The following is a 14,827-nucleotide window of genomic DNA, read 5'->3' on the forward strand; positions in this document are numbered from 1 at the left end:
CGCGGATCCCGTGGGGTGAGTAGAACACGTGTTGGAAGGTAACAGTGCACGCTGGTCCAGGACGGATGTCATCGGGGCAGGGTTGGAGCTGTACTACTCTCCATCTCCTGTTTTTCGGTGCTAGGTGCTTCCTCTTTTCTGCGCCGTGCCCGCCCCCCCCCCCCCGCCAAATGTGTCCAGTGGCTCAGTCACCTTAGCTCTGTGGGCCCTTCCCTGCAAGCATCAAAGGGAAGGAGAGCCTGACCCCCCGCTGACATCGACTTATTGATCCACATGCCCCTGGTGTCTGTCAAGTGTCCCTTTGTATGAGCTGCCAGGGGAACACAGACGTGAGAAGCTCTCTGCCTTGGAGATTTCACCGAAATGTAAGATTTGCCCATGAGAAAAGGTAGCATAAAAGAGGTTGTATAGAGTTGGTAACCAGCGAGTGGTCCATGCCAGGGGAGGCTTCATGGAGGTGATGCTACAGCTGGGTCCTGAGACTGGCTGGGGGGAGGCAGGGGCCCATGTTGCCAAGGGCAGGTGGTCTTGGGGAACCAGGCTGTACAAGGACAAGACATCAAGTTCCCCGCTTTGGCCAGAGCAGGCAATTTGTGAGGGTAGGGGGTGGCTTATAAATGACCCAAAAAGGGGGGCCAGATTTCTAAGGGCCTTGAATGCCAGGTAGAGGTCCCTGCTGAGAAGCAGCAGGTGTTTCTCATCACAGGCTGTGCTGCGGGGTGGATGGCCTTTGACCAAGAGGGCATGGCTGCCCTGGGCCTCACCAGCTCTGGACTCGGCACTTGTCAACGTGCCGTTTGGGGAGCGGAAGGCCTTAGTGGCCAGGTCCCTTGCTGGTTTTTTTTCTACAGCTGAGTTGGAGTCTCCTCTCCTGGCAAGGACTGTGACGGCAGCTGGAACCCCTGTGCCTGGTGACAGCGTGCAGAAGGCCCCGGCCGTGGGGACCTGTTGACTGCAGGCGTGCAGCACGTCCTTTTCCCGTGGCTAGTGAGTGAGACGGTGGAGGGGCCGCCACCTGAGCAAAGGCAGCAACTAAAGCCCCAACTAGGATCAAAGTAGAGACTGGCCCAGGCTTCCCAATCCCCCAGCTTTCCCCTAGGAGCCTCTCCCTCTCTCCCCTTCTGACATCCAACCGGAGGCCTTGCTCACACGTCTACCTGCTCACAGGCGCCTTCCCCTTCTTGGTCCTACCTCCCAGGATCCAAGGGACAGGGTATAAGAGTTGGCCTCGCTGACAGTAAGCGAATTCTTCACAAGTTGTGAGCCTTTCCCACAGAACAGAAGTATCTCCTCCAGAAAACCCAGGTATCTCTTGACCATCATCCTGGCTGGGTGCTGTGGAGTGGCAAAGGTCTGTGACACAGTCCTCGTCCTCGAGGAAGTTAAAATCTCGTTGGGGGAGATAAGGCCCCCGTGGTCCGATGTAACATCCACTGACTAGGAAATTTAACATCCACTGAGATATTCAAGGAAAACTTCATAGTTGGGCCTTCCCACCCTCGGGCATCACCAAAAGCTCTGTTTTTGCAGTCGGGGGACCCAGTGACAACTGTGGGGCAGGTGCCGCATGCTATGAACCAGGAAAATACAACTATTAAGCTACACAGTGTGTTTCCCAGGGAGCTTCCAACGTGATCCAGAGATGAGGGGTGCTGTGAGTGGTACAAGGACACCAAGAAATGTCGTGAAGCAATATGTACATGATTGTCCAACGCGCGGAGGCTGTGTCAATGCCATGGGTTAAGGGAATCGGAGAACCTTCACGGAGGAGAAGGGATTTTGTAGGACAGGTACGGTTTTTTTTTTTTAAATTAATTTATTTTTTAAATTTTATTTATTTTATCTTTGGCTGCATGGGGTCTTCGTTGCTGCGCGCGGGCTTTCTCTAGTTGCGGTGAGCAGGGGCTACTCTTCGTTGCCGTGCGCGGGCTTCTCATTGCGTTGGCTTCTCTTGTTGCGGAGCACGGGCTGTAGGTGCACAGGCTTCAGAAGTTGTGGCGCGTGGGCTCAGTAGTTGTGGCTCGCGGGCTCTAGAGCGCAGGCTCAGTAGCTGTGGCGCACGGCCTTAGTTGCTCCTCAGCATGTGGGATCTTCCCGGACCAGGGCTCGAACCCGTGTCCCCTGCATTGGCAGGCAGATTCTTAACCACTGAGCCACCAGGGAAGCCCGACAGGTAGGGTTTTAATGTAGGGGGGGGGCCTTCCTGGATCATGAATGGCCTGAGGTACGGGGGCCAAGAGAGCACGTTAGCTGGAGGAATGTCAAAGCTGTTGGGTTTTCCGAACGTGAATGAAGAGGCTACCCCCGGGTAGTGCAGATGGGAAGAGGTATAGCCTCTGGCCACTTGGTGAGGTGGAGGAAATCCTGGTCTGAGTGACCCAGAAAGGAGTGCCAGTTTAGGGGTGGCGCAGAGTGAGCAGTGAGAAGGCCAAAACAGAACCTTGGGGAATGTTCCCAGCAAGCACAAGCAGAGTGTAGGGCCTGATCAAATGAGTTTTCCAATCTCCACTGCTGTTGGCACAGCTGCGGGCATACCTCCAACTCCCAGGTAGCCAGACTGAGGTTCCATCGTAGGCCATCTTTCTACTGGTACCCTCTAGTGTGATGGTCACCGCTAAAGGACTCAAAAAAAAGGCCCAAGGACACAGGGCCAAGCACGAGGTCCCATGGTCTGAAACCAGTACTTCAGGAAGGGCGGGCTTCATGGACAGGACCCAGCATGGGGTCTTTTCTAGCTAAGTCCACCGTCGTTCTGATTTAACGAGCCTTTGCTAAACCCCATGCACGTGCAGCATGATGCCAGACCTTGAGGCACTACAAGAGAATCTCAAGACCAACACCTGAGAAAGTATGAAATAATCCCAGGAGGCACGATTAAGTGCCAATGAGTGAGAGTGACAGGCCAGTGGGACGGGAGCAGGTGAAGAGTGCAGAGGACATGGAGGCCGTAGAGGGGACCCAGTGAGCATGGGTGTGTCTGGGATGGACATGGTGTGTGTAAGGGTGTCATGTGAGGCTGAAGTGTGTTGGGTAGCACCAGGTAAACTGAGGTAGCACAGGATTCGATTACTGAGGGGAAAAAGTGGTTGAATGCCTTCTCTATGTCTGGAGATCGACTACAATCTTATTCATGGTCCCAATAACATAAGGTGGGTGTTTTTATTTCCATCTCACACATGTCCGTGGCTAGTGTGTGTCAGAATTAGGATTCCAACTCTGTCCAGCTCCAAAACCCATGCTTTTTTAAAAAAAATTAATTAATTAATTAATTAATGTTTTGCTGCAATGGGTCTTCCTTGCTGTGCATGGGCTTTCTCTAGTTGTGGTGAGTGGGGGCTACTCTTCACTGTAGTGCATGGGCTTCTCATTGCAGTGACTTCTCGTTGCGGAGCATGGGCTCTAGGTGCGCAGGCTTCAGTAGTTGTGGCATGAGGGCTCAGTAGTTGTGGCTCGCTGGCTCTAGAGCGCAGGCTCAGTAGTTGTGGTGCACGGGCTTAGTTGCTCCGTGACATGCAGGATCTCCCCAGATCAGAGCTCGAACCCGTGTCCCCTGCATTGGCAGGCAGAGTCTTAACCACTGCACCACCAGGGAAGCCCAAAACCCATGCCCTTTGTACCATATTGGTTGGAACTGAGGTCTGGGCTTTAGGAGATTGGTAGCATTTTCTCATTTGTGCAAAGGTTATTTATCGAGTGCCTACAGTGTGCCTATGTGCAGGCACTGTTTTAAGCACTGGAGAGCAAAGCAAAGCCCTGCTTTCCAGAGCCAACCTGGCGAGGCAACATGCCTTTAGCGATTGAGGCAAGTGTGATTCTTGCTTTGTGCATCTGGCTTTCATTGCTGAAATCACAAACCGGGCCTCCTCAAAATAAGCTTCAGGATTTAGTGCATCCAGGCCTCCCTGACCCCCCTCAGAGGACACGCGCCCCTTGCTTCAGGACAATTAATCCCGTGTGGAAGAGCCAGCACCCCAGTGATAGGCAACAGACGCCTCAATTTCTGGAATTAACTAGAACAAAGCCTCTGTCCTCTCTGCAGCCGGTTGTGAGAAGGTAAGGAAACCGCAGATTAATTGGAGAAAAGTGTGGCTCTTAAAAGATTAGGTTTTCTTGGGACTTCCCTGGTGGTCCAGTGGGCAAGACTCCACGCTTCCAGTGCAGGGAGCCCGGATTGGATCCCTGGTCAGGGAACTAGATCCCACACGCATGCCGCAACTAAGGCGTGTTCCTGCCGCAACTAAGACCCGGTGCAGCCGAAATTTTTTAAAAAAAGGTTAGGTTTTCTTGAATGCTCATGTTCTGAAGAGTATGACTTGAATGTGTCCTGCAGGGAGAGTGGCAGAGAGGAGGCCCCATGACCAAAGTAGAGGTGCATCTCTCCTCCCCCCAACTGTTCAGAGGCCAGAGCACAGGGAGACAGTTTTTTTTGTGTGTGTGTTACACGGGCCTCTCACTGTTGCGGCCTCTCCCGTTGCGGAGCACAGGCTCCGGACGCGCAGGCTCCGGACGCGCAGGCTCAGTGGCCACGGCTCACGGGCCCAGCTCCTCCGCAGCACAGGCTCCGGACGCGCAGGCTCCGGACGCGCAGGCTCAGTGGCCACGGCTCACGGGCCCAGCTCCTCCGCGGCATGTGGGATCCTCCCAGACCGGGGCACGAACCCGCGTCCCCTGCATCGGCAGGCGGATTCTCAACCACTGCGCCACCAGGGAAGCCCCAGGGAGACAGTTTTAAGAGGAAGACTTTGAGCTGTCATTTTTGTTCTGAAGGGGAACGAAGGTTTTTAGTTTCCAGTTACGATATTCAACTCAGTGCTGCCTCCTGCTGGAAGACTCCGTTAAAACAAGGAAGGGAGCATCCGTCTCAAAGTGACTCCATTCCATTCATTCCCTTAGGTGAAGAAAAGCTAAGGGTGGTGCCTGTGTTCAAACTTCTAGTCCCTCCACCCCAACCTGGGAGAAGCAAGACTGCTTGCAGTGGAGCCTGAGAATTTTCATTTCTAATAAGTCCCCAGATGAGCCTGAGGCTGCCAGTCCTGAGAATGCACTTTAAGAACCGCTGAGCTACATAATTTTGACGGCATCAGCTCCACTCATCCAAGCCTATCACAGCAAACCTACATCCACGACAAGGGCCAGAGTGGAGAAACAGCCAGTCGGTGCCCCTGTGTCCTTGGATAGACAAAGACAACTTGTTTCCAAACTTCTCAGATGCCAGAGGAGCCTGTTACTGAACCCTCTGGGCTGCTCTCCCCAAGGATTGGTGGCAACTTTGGCCTCACAGTGAGACAAGCCTCGTTCATAGGAGAGAAACGCGGTACCATTCATCAACGAACATTTCTTGAGTGCTTTCTATGTGTCAGCCATTGGGCTAGGTGTCTGGGATACATCAGTGAACAAAACAGATAAAAATCCCCACCCACATGGAGATTTGCCTCTTTCTAATAAAAGGAAGAATAGAACTCTTTTTAAATGTGTTGAGTAGGACCGAGATACCTGGTTACTGGAAGTAATCAGGAGTCTTTAGTCAACTCAGTTTATAAACGCTAGAGATTAAGGACCAAGAGCTCCAGCAGAGACTAAAGGAATCCTCCAGTGAGATGAAACACCACAATAATTACCTTCATCTTTTGGACAATTACAAGGAACACAAAGTGCCTTGTTTTGCTTTATAGAGGATTAAAAAAACCACTGGGGCATGGGGTGGTGGGGGAGAGCAGGGGGAACCCTAGGAGTCTAGGGTTCTGGGCATCTAACCAACTGCACTTTTTAAGGAAAGTATCCAGAGACTTTTGGCAAAGGCTTGTACAGGGATGGGGCATGCTTGTTTCCGTACAAGTTCTCTCCGTCAGACACTGAAGCCTTTGGGAGTCCAGAATCCTTTCTATAAAGTACAAATACAACTCTTCTGGAGGGCAAACACTTTCATCTTTGCCAGTGTCATGGATGTAATTCTGGGTCCACAGCTCAAGATGGCAAGGAATATACCTATCTTTTTATAACTGTCGACTGAAAAAAATGCACAACCTAAAAGTTGAGAATTATGTTTTATTCTGCAGACGAAACTGAGGACTTAAGCTCAGAAGCCAGCCTCTCAAGATAGTTCTGAGGGACTTCTCTGAAGAGGTAAGGGAAGAGCCAGGGTATGTAGGAGTTTTTGCAACAAAGACCCTATAGTCGGAACATCAAAAGATTACTGTTGGGACTTCCCTGGTGGCACAATGGTTAAGAATCCGCCTACCAATGCAGGGGACACGGGTTCGAGCCCTGGTCTGGGAAGATCCCATATGCCGTGGAGCAACTAATCCCATACGCCACAACTACTGAGCCTGCGCTCCAGAGTCTGTGAGCCACAACTGCTGAGCCCACGTGCCACAACTACTGAAGCCCAAGCACCTAGAGCCCGTGCTCTGCAACGAGAAGCCACCGCAATGAGAAGCCCACACACCACAAAAGAGTAGCCCCTGCTCGCTGCAACTAGAGAAAGCCCGTGCACAGCAACAAAGACCCAACTCAGCCAAAAATGAAAAAAACAAAAGATTATTGTTAATTAAAGAAAACCAGACATCTCAAGTTAATGAATTTAGTGTGCTTTTCTGTGCATGGAAGATGCAAGAGTCTGGGCTCACTGAAATCATTCCTTTGATATTCACCTCAGCTTAGCTATCTAGGGCCAGCATGCCGATTTCTCCATCCTAAATCCCCTCAGGGTGCACAGCTGGGATGGCTATAATGTGATGGCTTGGTGGCTGCAACATCCTTTGTTTACTGATGTGGCAGGTGACATTTTTCATCCACATAATCCAACCTAATTTCTCTTTACATTCTGTTTACATTTCTTTGTATAATCCAACACAGAAGTTCTCATGAACTGTGTTCCGTTGGGGGCGGTACGTCCAGGCTTCGTTTGAGGCTCCTCTCTTCCTGGGGACAGGGATTCAGGTGTCAGGGTGGGGGCAGGTGGTGCTTGATGCTATCTATCCACTTAGGCACGCACCGAGCCTTCCCTAGTCCCACCTGGTATCCACTTATGGGCCCACGTGTGTCATTGAAGCTTGGGTCCTTCAGCTCACGTTGCTCCCTCCGCTACGTATGGACCAGGTGAGAGGACATGGGAGTCTTCCTGCCTCGTCTGGGCCACACCAGGGCACCCACATCTCCGCAAGGCTGAGTCCCAGTCTATCTGGACTTACTACATAGTCATGGCCCATCCCTTTCTCATCTCCTGGGTAATCACTTCGTGTGGGAGGAAAAGCATTTACCCCAAACATCTTAGTTATGTGTAGCGTCCTTTCTGTTATTCTAAGAACGTGTATGATAGGCTTTTTTTTGGCCGCACGGCTTGCGAGATCTTAGTTCCCCAACCGGGGATTGAACCGGTGCTGCCTGCAATGGAAGCGCAGAGTCCTAACCACTGGGCCACCACAGAAGTCCCCGTAAGGGCTATTTCTTTTTCATGCAGCGCTCTCTCCCAGAGGCACAGTAGAACCACGTGGGAAGCTTTTTTGACTCTCTCAGTTTCCGGATCCCTCTTTTACAGGGTTCAGTTATATTGTCCAAAGGGTATTGTCTTTTTTTTTTTTAAGCGCCCCAGGTCATTCTAATGCAAAGCCAGGGTTAAGCACTATGTGGAAAGGGAGAGAGGGAAGGAGTGTGGCAAGAAGACTAAATAAAGAGTTCGGAAAAGGGGAAATTTACGATTTCAGAACTCTTCTGCTGCAAGTAATAGCTAACTAAGCAGGGTTAGTTATTGTGAGTTTGCAACAAAGCCCTGTTGTAACCAAGCAGGATGTTATGGGGCCTTCCCAGGACAGAACCCCTCCCCCATATCCTCTGCTTTAGCTCCTCTCTGAAGCACCTAGATAATAGTATCTGAGGCACATTTCCTGAGTTGTTTTCCCAGAGGCTAAAACCACCACCAAGTAGAAATTAACTACTTGATGACGATGAGCACCTAGCCCCCAGACTTACTGGAGCCGAAGGATTGTTAACCCCTGTGACACCACCCTGACCAATCACAGAATCGTGCATCCTGGGACTTCCCCTTCCTCATCTTGCCTTCCAAAATGCTTTCCTGGGACCTCCCTGGTGGTTCAGTGACTAAGACTCTGTGCTCCCATTGCAGGGGGCCTGGGTTTGATCCCTGGTCAGGGAACTAGATCCCATATGCTGCAACTAAGACCTGGTACAACCAAATAAATAAATATTTTTAAAAAAATAAAAATGCTTTCCTGAAACCCATCTGGGAGTTCGATCTTTTGAGCACTAGCTACCTGGAAATATTTTTTAAAAAATAAAAATGCTTTCCTGAAACCCATCTGGGAGTTCGATCTTTTGAGCACTAGCTACCTTGGACTCCTTTCTTGGTTCCCTGCAATAAATGCTACTCTTTCCTTCACCACAACATGGTGTCAGTAGACTGGCTTTACTTCAGACCCAAGTTTGGCTCAGTAACACTTTTGAAAAGGAGCACGTTAGAGAAGCTTGTGGGGAGGTGAAATAGAGCTAGAAACACTCTGCTCCCTGCTACTCCAAGCGTGATCCTTAGACTAACATCCTTGCCATCACCTGAGAGCTTGTTAGAAATGCAGAAATCTCAGGTCCCACCCCCAGATGTCTGGCTTCTGTGAAGTACTGCTTGAGCCACTCCAGCTGGCCCTCCATATCAACAGGGTCTGCATCTGTGGATTCAACCAATTGCAAATCAAAAACATATACTTTGGGGGCTTCCCTGGTGGTGCAGTGGTTGAGAGTCCGCCTGCCGATGCAGGGGACGTGGGTTCGTGCCCCGGTCCGGGAAGATCCCACATGCCGTGGAGCGGCTCGGCCCGTGAGCCATGGCTGCTGAGCCTGCACGTCCGGAGCCAGTGAGAGGCCCGCGTACCACACACACACATACACACACTATATATATATATATATATATATATATATACTTTAAAAAATTCCAGATAATTCTAAAGAGCAAAACTTGAATATCTCATACACCAGCAACTATATACATAGCTCTTACATTCTATTAGGTATTATGGGTAACATAGAGATGATTTGTGTAGGTTGTATGCATTTTATATAAGGGACTTAAGCATCTGAAGATTTTGGTTTTCTCAGGGGCCCTGGAGCCAATCCCCCTGATTCCAAGGGACGACTATATTTTGCTAAGTGCAGGCTCCTGGGAGGAGGAAGAAGGTCTAATAGTGGGTTGTTAAGTGATAGGAATTTCTGGAAAGCTTCATTCATTTCTGAGGGAACAGCAAGAAAATATTCATGCAAGAGGTGAGTGTGGGTGCTGACAGAGAGATGTAAAATGGACACAGATTTGGGTCAGTTTCTGCAGAATCAGAATCCAGTTCAGTTCACATGTATCTCTGTTTTCTTTTTAAATGAGAAGAAAATCCTCAGTTCCTTAAGGGTCTGGACCATTTTTTCTCTGCTCAAAAGGTGACAGAAGTAGTGTTGTTGAACCCAAGTTCATGTACCCAACACACAGTGAGGCCATACAAACCAAAACATCAGCGTTTGGAGCAGAGAAAGGTTTACTGCAGGGCCCAGCAAGGAGAATGGGCAGCTTGTGTTCAGAAGACCCCAAACTCCCAGATGGTTTTCAGGGAAGAGTTTTTAAAGGCAACATCTGGGGTGATGGCTGCAGGGTGTGTCACTTTCTCCTGATTGGGTGGTGGTGAGCTAACAGCAGTGTTCCAGGAATGTCAATCATCAACTTTCTGGTTCCAACCAGTCTGAGGTCTCAGCAAGTAGTCACCATCCTCCACCGGGGTGGTGGGGTGGGGGGAGGTCTTACTTCCTATAAAACAACCCAAAGATCTGTGTCAGATTGTTATGTATATCCCTTGAGGAGGAACTAGGACTCTGTTTCATGGCTGAACTGTTGTTTTTGACTGCTTTTCCTTTGCTTCTGTATTCCTTCACTTCTGTAATTAATAACTGCTTGAATCTGGTCTTTGGAACTCAGGGAAGGTCAAGGAGACTAAAGCCTTTTCCTGCAAAAAGAAGTGGGGAAGGGGAATTCCTTGGTAGTCCAGTGGTTAGGAACTTGTGCTTCCCCTGCAGGGGGCACGGGTTTGATCCCTGGTTGGGGAACTAAAATCTTGCTAAGCCATGCAGCACAGCCAAAAAAAAAAGAAGTGGAGGGTAGGGGGAGGGAAAGGCTTTTGTACCCTGGCAGTTTCAATCCCCCTTTTCTCTGATGCTCCTCAATCTTCAGGGGAACAGGCACAGGACAAGAAAGGGAGGGAATAAAGTTTTGGATACAGAGGTTAACCATAAACTCGGCAGGGGAACTCGGTTTTGGGGGACTAGGTTTCAGTAGGTTAGTTCACTTTAATAACTGTCCTGGGAGTTCCCTGGTGGCCTAATGGTTAGGATTCCAGACTTCCACTGCTGGGGCCCGGGTTCAATCCCTGGTTGTGGAACTGAGATCCCACAAGCCACGCGGCCAAAACAAAAACAAAAATAAAACAAAACAAAAAAAACCTGTCCTGGTGTTACCTGAAAACTGGGTCTCCTCTTGGTGGATGTCAAGCCATAAGATACAACCAAGCCAAAGATAAGAAGAAGGAAGGGTTTATTACTTGTATCAAGTAAAGAGAACACCAGGGATCTTTCTCAAAGTAGTGTTTCCAAAGAGCAAAATTGGGAAAGTTTTAACCTAAGGGTACATGCATGTTCATGAAGGGGCTTGAGCAGTGGACAGTCCAAGCTTTAGTTGATTGAAGTCAGGAGGGTCAGAAAAGGTCAACATCATCACCCCTTAGGTTCCAGTTGATCTGGTGACTGAGCACTTGAGGAGGGATTTAAATTCTGCAAAACAGCTCAAGACAGTGCTTTACGCTAGTCTTTACCATTGAAGTAGAACTGGGAGTCTTTACAACTGATTTTTTATCTTTGCCATTGTTAATTCCCTTGCCTGATAAGTTTGTCCTTTTGTTCCCTTAAGATCATTATTACAATAAGTCCCCTACATATGAACAAGTTCCATTGGAGAGTGCATTCGTCAGTCCAATGTGTTTATAAGTCCAACAAAGTTAGCCTAGGTACCCAACTAACACAATCGTCTATATAGTGCTGTACTGTAATAGGTTTAGAATACTTTTCACATAATACATAAAAAACAAACAAAAAATAAAACATTTTTAATCTTACAGTATAGTACCTTGAAAAGTACAGTAGTACAGTACAACAGCTGGCACACAGGAGCTGGCATTGAATGAACAGACAAGAGTTACTGAGGGGCTTCCCTGGTGGCACAGTGGTTAAGAGTCCGCCTGCCAATGCAGGGGACATGGGTTTGAGCCCTGGTCTGGGAAGATCTCACATGCCACGGAGCAGCTAAGCCCGCGAGCCACAACTACTGAAGCCCGCAGGCCTAGAGCCCACGCTTAGCAACAAGAGAAGCCACCGCAGTGAGAAGCCCGCACACCGGAACAAAGAGCAGCCCCTGCTCAACACAACTAGAGAAAGCCTGCGTGCAGCAACGAAGACCCAACACAGCCAAAAATAAATAAATAAAATAAATAAATTTATTTTTTTTAAAAAGAGTGACTGACGGGAGGAGGGAGTGGAGGTGGGAGATAGTAGAGCTGAAGGATCATCAGCAATAGGAGACAGAGGGCAAGCTGCCATTTCACTCACACCTGATGTTGATGGCACAGGTTCTGGTTCCTTGCTGGAACTGAAACAGGAGGGAAGGGAGCAGGGCACACTCTTTAAAAAATGACATAGCCCAGGGACACGACATAAACTAATTAGAACCAAACAGGTCCAAGATGGCGGACAAGTTGACTTCCACTAGACCTTGAGCTTCTGAGTGAACTCACTGTAACACACCCACAGGTGCCATGACAGTTCCAAGGCCAACCATAAAGGTCAAAAAGTGGGCCGTGGCCCAATTCCTGGAAATCCCCACTGCTTCCCCAAAATACTTGGAATAGTCCTCCCCCTCATTAGCCTATGAAATTACCCACCCCTATAAAAATTGACAACCCTGTACCCTGGGGGCCGCTCTCACCTTCTGAGATGGCCCACATTCTGTCTGTGGTGTGTTTCTCTCTAAATAAATCCACTTCTTACCTATCACTGTTTCTCACTGAATTCTTTATGCAATGAGACATCAAGACATCATGCAACAGACTAGCCAATTTACCCTACTGACTCGGGTTTTCTCTTTATAGAGGTAAAATGCCTCAGGAAAAAGGTGGGAAGATTTGTCTACACAGCTATTTCTACTTCCAGCCTCTATTCACTTCTCAATCCATTGCAATGTGAATTCTGCCCCCACCACTCTATTACTCCATTGAAATTATTTAGGACTTTTAAAATGAATGTTACCAAACTGAACTTAGGTCTGCTGGCCAAACGTGCAGCAAATTCAATCCACCAACACCAGGATGTGGTGAAGGAAAGTACAGCGTATATTGCAGGGCACCAAATGAGGGAGTGGGAGACAAGCTGCAGATCCACTCTCCAACTTGGTCTTTGCGTCCGGGGTGTTTTAAAGGGGAAGACCAAAGAGGCTGGGACTAAACACTGTCTTGTGACATTTCACATTGCAATTAAGAACACTGGCTCTTAATCATAGTTTCCAGAGTGAGAATGTCTCTGGTTTACATTCTGTGGCCAGGGTCTATTAGCTCATCTTGCCCTGGAGAAACAATCTGAGTTTGTACTTTAATGGTGATGTCTATAATGGCAATTTTAGTACATTAACGATGTTACTGACCACAGCAATTTTAATCATCTGACTCCGGTTGATTACTGTTCAGTAAACAAGGAATTGAGGTCAGAGGGGACAAGAAAGGGAATGAAGTTTTGGATAGAGAGATTAATCATAAATTCAGTAAGGGAACTCGGTTTTAGGGGGATTGGTTTCAGATCATTCATGACTTTTATTTAAAATGCAGATGCTGTCCAGGGTTCAACCCCCAGACCACTGCCCTTTGAAAACAATGCTATACCAGTGTTTTTCAACTTTGGGTCATCAAATCGATTTAGTGTGTCACTACTGGCATTAAAAAAATATATATAGAGAGAATTCCCTGGCAGTCCAGTGGTTAGGACTTGGCACTTCCATTGCCAGGGCCTGGGTTCAATCCTGTACCCTGTACTAAGATCCCACAAGCCATGTGGTACCGCCAAAAAACCCCCCCAAAACAAGGACTTCCTTGGAGGTCCAGTGGTTAAGACTTTGCTTTCAATGCAGGGGGTGCGGGTTCAATCCCTGGTCTGGGACCTAAGATCCCACATGCCTTGCAGCCAAAAAACCAAAACATAAACAGAAGCAATATCGTAACAAATTCAATAAAGACTTAAAGAAAATGATCCACATAAAAAAAAAATCTTAAAAAACAAAATAAATAAATAGGGACTTCCCTGGTGGCGCAGTGGTTGGGAGTCCGCCTGCCGATGCGGGGGGCGCGGGTTTGTGCCCTGGTCTGGGAGGATCCCGCATGCCGCGGAGCGGCTGGGCCCTTGAGCCATGGCCATTGAGCTTGCGCTCAGGCTCCGCGACGGGAGAGGCTGCAGCAGTGAGAGGCCCGCGTACAGCAAAAAATAAAAATAAAAAATAAATAAATAAATAAAAACCACTGAAGAGTATACTTAAAATACATGAACAAGTTTTCTTTAATAGATGGAAATTTTACATCATCTTATTTCCGTTCTTCTTCCTTCATAAGATAAAATGTAACATATATACATGCACACATATAAATATATAGGTAATACATATGTGTATATATCTATTTTTTTACTAAAGTCTAAATACTTCTCTGCAATAAAAATATGTATAGAAGTTGAAATTAAATTTTTATACAATTTCTGTGACCATAAATCTCTAGTGTTAAAATATTTCTTCAGCCAATTATCAGTATACAACTGATCGAATAAACATAGTACACATTTTGATTACTAAACATAAAAATTAAAATTGTATTAGATATGCAATTTTTTATTTTATTTTTTTTGTGGTACGCGGGCCTCTCACTGTTGTGGCCTCTCCCGTTGCGCAGCATAGGCTCCCGACGCGCAGGCTCAGCGGCCATGGCTCACGGGCCCAGCCGCTCCGCGGCATGTGGGATCTTCCCGGACCAGGGCACGAACCCGTGTTCCCTGCATCGGCAGGCGGATTCTCAACCACTGCGCCACCAGGGAAGCCCAAGATGCAATTTTTAATGAGACTGAGGATTAGATTTTCAATTAATCCATATATCCATGAATATCACTATTGCTAGAATAAGACAGGTTCAGCATCAATTCTATTCATATTTTTCGTGTTTACAGATGTAAGAGCTGACACTTTGTTTACATAAACAAGCAGATTCCCATTTAGAAATCAGTTCAACTCAATTCTTTCAACGACTTCAAAGTTCTATGCCAAATCACATGGTGATCTATTACCAATTACTTTTGTTGTTGTTGTTTTGTTTTGGCCGTGTTGTGAGTCTTGCGGGATCTCAGTTCCCTGACCAGGGATTGAACCTGGGCCTCCACAGTGAAAGCGCCGAATCCTAACCACTAGACCACCACGGAATTCCCCAATTACTTTTTTGATTTAAATTTTCAATTAATTTTAAAGCCACAAAACTAAGCCGCCCATCTCTAGACGCCACTAGGAAACCTGTTCAAAGTGGCAGATCACGAGGGCAGTACAACAAACTACTCGGGCGGGAAGACGTTTCCCACGTCTAACGGTGAGGAACGTCTGCAATGCACATCACAGCGTTCAAAGCCTCTAGGCTGCCAGCGCTCTCAAGGCGCCTCATCTGCGTGGTGATGTCGTCCCGGTCACGAAAATGCGCAGCATCCACCCTGAAAT

General features: G+C 48.0%; 2 long non-coding RNA genes across 2 annotated transcripts; one reads left to right on the forward strand and one right to left on the reverse strand.

Annotated features, from left to right (window-relative positions):
* Positions 1-172: 172 nt before the first annotated feature.
* On the forward strand, positions 173-10,122 carry LOC136793335 (uncharacterized). Its single transcript, XR_010838521.1, has 3 exons — positions 173-365; positions 852-1,790; positions 4,894-10,122. It is a non-coding gene; the product is annotated as an uncharacterized lncRNA (long non-coding RNA).
* A 670-nt stretch (positions 10,123-10,792) lies between these two features.
* On the reverse strand, positions 10,793-11,684 carry LOC136793295 (uncharacterized). Its single transcript, XR_010838408.1, has 3 exons — positions 11,649-11,684; positions 11,168-11,211; positions 10,793-10,815 (listed from the first exon to the last, which is right to left on the reverse strand). It is a non-coding gene; the product is annotated as an uncharacterized lncRNA (long non-coding RNA).
* Positions 11,685-14,827: the final 3,143 nt, after the last annotated feature.

Source organism: Kogia breviceps, chromosome 20 (assembly GCF_026419965.1).
Source record: "Kogia breviceps isolate mKogBre1 chromosome 20, mKogBre1 haplotype 1, whole genome shotgun sequence".
Lineage (NCBI taxonomy): Eukaryota > Metazoa > Chordata > Mammalia > Artiodactyla > Physeteridae > Kogia > Kogia breviceps.